Here is a 6,001-nt window from a genome sequence, read left to right as displayed (position 1 = left end):
AAAGGCCCTAGCACGGCACAGAGGAATTTCCCAAGTAAAGTCCGAGAGCTGCAACTCCCTCTGCACCTCATCGCCTTCTGCAGATTTCAGCCCCACCCCAAACACAAGTACACAGAACAACCCCTTTGGTTCCAGCCACAATTCCCTCCTTTTAACTTCTCAAACACAAACATGTCCCACGAGCACAGAAAACATTTTCCTCTGTAGCAAGCAGATAAACAAAGACACCATGTCATTCATCCACTACTGCCACTGGCTTTGCTGAGCACTGTGTGGCAGTGCAGTCCTTACCTGACAGTTGAGTTCCAGGTGGCCTTCCCATGGCAGTACTCTCTACCTCCCCAAAACACTGGGATCGCCTGGTCCACCATCTCTTTGTCTCCTGCCTCTTGCCTGACTTCAGGTAGCTGTTGTCTGTAAGATCTCAAGTCCCTGCCTGGGCCATGCTCCAATTCATCAGCCAGTGTTCCCAGAAGAGCTGATACCTTTGGGAACAAACGAGGAGCATGGGATATAGGATGGCCTAGAATTGTCCTGTGGATGTCGCAGGGGTGGTGTGCACCATTGGCTCCAAGATAGATCCTCCGGAAGGCCACTGTGCCCAGTGTCTTCAGCCTCTGGGCTGGGGCTGTGGCACAGGCCCAAATGGCAGCACTTGTGCTGGGAAGGGCCGCCTGCCTGACATCCCTGGTTCCCCTTCATGCCCTGGCCCTTCTGGTCATACCTTCCCACCACCCCATACACACACACACACTCTCCACCTATTTTTAACCCTTCTAATTTCCGACCCCTTCACTTTGTACTCTCTTTCCCTAAAGGCCACAAAAGAACCTCCAAGTGTTAGGAGGGCCTGTCCCGCTCTATCAACAACTCTCCTGCCTGGTGTTCTTGGTCCTGCCTATGACTGACCCGCTCCTCTTCCCCTTTCTCCTAGCCTTACTACCCGCCCATGCGCCCCACCCCCACCCCAGCATTCCTAGCACCCCAGCAACTCAGGAGCTGCCTTTTGGAAACCCAAACATGACTGGCTTCGGAGCATACCCAGTTGCCCTGCTGGTGCCTTGGCTGCCTACCTCCTACTTGTTTTCTTGGCTTGGGTCTTCTGCCTGCTAGGGGGCATCGAAAGACAGCAGGGGGAATCTAGCAGGAGGTGCGGGAGGCGGGGGCAAGGGCGCCCGGGCGCGATGCTGGACTCTGGAAAGCCGCCACAAGGTAAGGACCAGCGCTCTGGTCCACACCTCAGGTGCGGGAGGTTGCGCTCCAGGAGGACAGGCCGGGTGGTCTCTGGGTGGCGGGCAGCAGGGAAGATGGCGGAATAGATGCTTCCTGCAAGCAAGAGCCTCGCGCTAGGGACACACCTCGGTTTTCACGCATGCGCTCTGGTGAGCTATGGCAGCCTGGTGGAGCCAAGAGAGGCCGTCCTGGACGACTTCCCGGTTTTGTTGGCTGCAACGCGCTCCACCACTTGCAAGGGTGCAGTGGTGGGCAAGAGTCCACACGCTCTTCTGTCAAAACAATAGTCAAAACAATAACTTGATTAAAAATGGGCACAGTAACTGAGCAAGAGTCATAAAATAGAAAACAAGTACAAGATAAAGTTCTCAATATCACTAATCATCAGGAAAATTCAATCAGAATGACAATGAGACATCTACTCACTTCAGGAAGAACAGCAATTATCAAACGGAAGGAAGGAAGGGAGGGAGGGAGGGAGGGAGGGAGGGAAGGAGGAAGGAAGCTGAAAGTACTATTGAAAATATGAAGAAAAAAACCTGGGAATGTAATCAGAGCAGTCATTTAAAAAAAATGGATATTTCTCAAAAAAATTAAAATACAACTACCATGTGATCAAGAAATCCCACTACTGGGTATGTATCCAAAGGAAATGAAATCAATATATTGATTAGACATCTCTACTCCCATATCCACTTCAGCACTATTCACAATTACAAAGAAGTGAAAACTTCCTAAGTGGCCATCAGGAGATGAACAGATTAAGAAAGAAAATGTGATATATATACACACACACACACACACACACATACAATGACATACTGCTATTCAGATAAAAGAATAAAATCCTGTCATTTGTCGCAATGTGTGTAACTAGAGATTAAGATAATGAAATAAACTCAGCACAGAAACAGTGCTGCATGATATCACTAATATGTGGAATCTAAAATAGCTGATCCCAAAGAAGTTGAGGGTACAATGGTGATTACCAGAGGCTGGAGAGATAGAGGAAGAGGAAAGGAAGATAGTCAGAAGTAAGAAGTTATGAGGTTCTATGACATGTTAGTGCAATAGAAAGTAGTGGATAAAAAGGTAAAGTACTACTGCTTTTAGGAAGGTAGAAGAAAGGATTTTGAATGGCTGAACCATAAATAATTGATCAGTGTTTGAAAAGATTAATATATTTAAACCAATTTACATATTATACAATGTATACATATAATGAAATTTCACACAATTACTCATTAATATGTACAATTTTATATTTTCACATTTTAGTTAAAATATATTTAGGCATGTATGAAACATTAATAACAAAATAAACAAGGCTCAAGGGAGCTTCTTTTGTTTTCCCTTCATAACACATGAGAAAACACTGGAAATTGGAAATGACTACAAGGAATAGACCTTTCACCAAACATGGAAATTGCTGGCACCTTGATCTTGCTATCTCCTGAAATCTTAGAAATAAGTGCTGGATTTTTTAGTTTGTTATATGATACTATACTTACAAAAAATAGGAAGCATATGAGTATTTTGCTACATTTTGATTATACGTAAAAATAAAATCACATTGACATTTAATACTTATTCCTTTTGTTCCTTTTGTTGAATAGACTATATGTACACACATATATATACAGAGAGAGTGCACATCTGAAATCCTTTACTGGAAGATTATTGCTGTTTACCAAATAGAAGACTTGATAGACCCACAGCGACCAGCTTCTTGACTGGGAACCCTCTGCCCAATGGAGGGCAGGTCTGGCAACCTCTGTCTCTCCCAGGACCCCTGGGCCTTTGGCATAATGCTGATGGGTTGGAGGGGCTGTAGGCAGTAAAGCCCCTTGACTTAAAGCACAGACTTGGATGAGCACTGGGGAATAAGGCAATGGAAGAGAAAGGCAGGGCTGAGACTGGGGGTAGCAGCAAATTGGAGGAAGCAAGGGACTAGAGAGATGGTTTCTATTTTTATTTTCTGTAAAGGGGAGCACATAGGCCTATAGCCAAACGGGTGGGTGGTGGTGGTGCCTGAGGTGTCATGAGCTGACATCTTTCTCATCATCTGGCTCAGAGATGGCTTCCAGCAATAGGTCCCTGGGGCTGCCTCCTTCCCCTCTTTGGCCTTACTTGGAGTTGGGAACCCAGAGATCAGACTTGATGCAAAACTGTATGTGGTACTTCACATCAGTGGATTCCATCTTGCTGATGGCATCTTGGAGCATGCGTCCATCCTTCACATCAAAGCACTTTTAAAGTTCCTCATGGAGGAACTCATAGACCTGGACAGAGTCCAGGCAACCAGGGCTCAGATGCTTCTTAAATTCCTGTCTCATACCCCTTTGTGGCCTTCTTGATGTGCAGCTTGGTTCGGCCCTGAACATGCTCTTTGCAGGCCTCCAGCTCATCATTAAATCCCTCCCTCTATGCACACGTGGGATATCTATCTTAATCTGAGTCTGAACTGTGTGAGGCAGGCAAGAGAATCCACCTGCAGACTCTTGGTTAGCTTCAGGATGAAATGCATAACAATTGTCTGGTGGGCCACATGCTCCATGAGTACACATTTCTCCTCTAAGTCAACGCACCAGATAACCAAGTAGCTGGCTGTCTACTCACACACCAAGTGGATGTTGACAAGGTACTTCTGGCTGTCACTCCAGCTGCAGATCATGCCAAAGCACTGATCTTTTTCTACTTCTCCACAAAATTTTGGGTTTCTGATCCCTCACTTCCTCAGAATCATCCTCTGCCTTCTCAGGCTTGGTATTAACCATGATTTTGCTGAAGCCATCTTTACTGAGTGTGTCCATATTCCAGAATGTGCTCTTTTCCTTCTAGCACATCTCCAGTTTCTTCTCCAAGCTCTGCTCCTCAGCCTGCAGTAGCACCAGGTCTGCCTGGCCACCTACGGCCACCTCCAACTCCTTTAGCCACCTTGTTCTTGCATTCATAGCAACCCCTGACCAGCTCTTCCTTCTTCTGGAACTGATCCACGTGCTCCGCCTGGGCCTGGTGTTGCCAGAGGAAGAGGCTGGTCATATCACTGTTGGGGTGCATTTCATCCTTATAAGACACTGGGCTATGGTCCCATATGCTGTAGTCACCCATCTTGACTTGGCAGACCAGCAGCTCTGGCTCTGGTAGAAGAGGGGGCAGCAGTGCTGAAGATTTGGCTTGTGGAGGCCCCCTCTTCTCCATTTTTATTTATGTAAGCAAAGCAAAAAGTTTAGGTAATTGATTTTATACTTAAATTACACTCTAAATTGATGTACAAGGGTATGTAGTCTTCAATGGCTCATTAAGACTGATGAAAATTAACAGTAAATTGCTTAAATGAATGGAGATGTATGATTTTCTTAACAATGAAAAATTACTTGAATTTTCATTACACACAACAAAAGATTATAGATTAGCACATGTACACATAAACAGCTGTAATTTTTATAATCCATTATGTTTATTATTTCTCATTATGTAACTGTTAACTTCATTCTCAGTAACAGAAAATATCTGGAATGTACAAAATTAACAGAAACATATAAAACACAAATATTTAATAAAATAGGACTGATAAACTTGGTATGATATTTATCATTATTTAATTCAAAACATACAGTAGTTTATGCAACACATGTATTGCATGAGCATATCTGAAAAACATTTTCCCCCTCAAGAGTAATGTTTGTTACATTTCACTTCCAAAAATTTGAATGATTTTCAAAATTCACGGAATAAAGTTGTTTATTACTAAAATAGATATTGTTATTAATATTTATCCCTCTAATAGTCCACATGAAATATGTTTAGAAACAAGAAAGGATAATATATATTCTAAAACCTGGATTGCGTGCAAGAAGTGGGAAGTAGGACTGGGAAGATTTGTATAACTGAGTCAATTTGGAACCTGAGTCATAGTCATAGGGACTGACAGAGTAACTGGGAAAATTACAAATATCTCTCAATAAACAGGCCAGTAGCAGTAAGTGAAAAGCAGAAAGCATGCTTCCTCTAGGATAAAACTGATGTCTGGAATATCAGAAAGTTTGAAATATCAAGTATCTTCAAGTTCTTATATAATAATATCTCTTTCCATGTGTATTAAAAATCAAATTTCCCAGTAATGATTCACAGCAAAAGTTTAATTGTATTTTTTAAAGCAGAGGAAGCGGGAGGCTTAATAGAGGTGCTTATAATAATCTGCCACAGAAAAGAAACAGGGTGCTAAAGAATGCATTTTGAGGAAAGTAACCAAGGGAGAAGTCTAGAAATTGGGAAGGAACTGATAGGAACTCTAAACAACAATGAAACTCAGAAAGAAACAAAGCATACTACAAATACAAGCTACCCAGGGCTGAGGAGAAGGGGTTTCCACATTTCCAGGAAAGGGTAAACCAGAAAAATGCATCAATCCCCATAAGAGGTGTAAGTCCTAACTACTGAAGAATTCCAAATTGCTCATAGGATTTGAATCCATTTGGGGAACTGATTTGATTCTGAGTGAGAACTTTGGCCAAAAGAAGGTCAACTTGGTCACTTCTCAACTCCTAGTATCAAAGATGCTAAAACAGCTCATCACCCTTCTACCTTAGGGACCAGGACACAACACCCAGATACTTCCAGAAACCTTGGACCTCTGAATACATCACAGGATGGAAAACAGAACTCTAAGTTTCCTAAAGATCGAGGACTAGAGTTATGGATGCCACATGCCTGTTGTGACCCATGACTGCTCTATGGAGCCTAAAGAAGTTCTATCTAGAATACA

At 43.2% G+C, this 6,001-nt stretch overlaps 1 pseudogene across 1 annotated transcript; it reads right to left on the bottom strand.

Annotated features, from left to right (window-relative positions):
• Positions 1 to 3,272: 3,272 nt before the first annotated feature.
• On the bottom strand, positions 3,273 to 4,351 carry LOC306652264 (hsp90 co-chaperone Cdc37-like; annotated as a pseudogene). The gene has a single exon. The product of its transcript is annotated as a hsp90 co-chaperone Cdc37-like (transcript).
• Between the last annotated feature and the right edge of the window lie 1,650 nt (positions 4,352 to 6,001).

This window comes from Sciurus vulgaris (assembly GCF_902686455.1).
Source record: "Sciurus vulgaris genome assembly, contig: HiC_scaffold_160_arrow_ctg1, whole genome shotgun sequence".
NCBI lineage: Eukaryota > Metazoa > Chordata > Mammalia > Rodentia > Sciuridae > Sciurus > Sciurus vulgaris.
The sequence above is the reverse complement of the archived record's forward strand: the minus strand, read 5'-3'. Positions and strand labels throughout refer to the sequence as shown.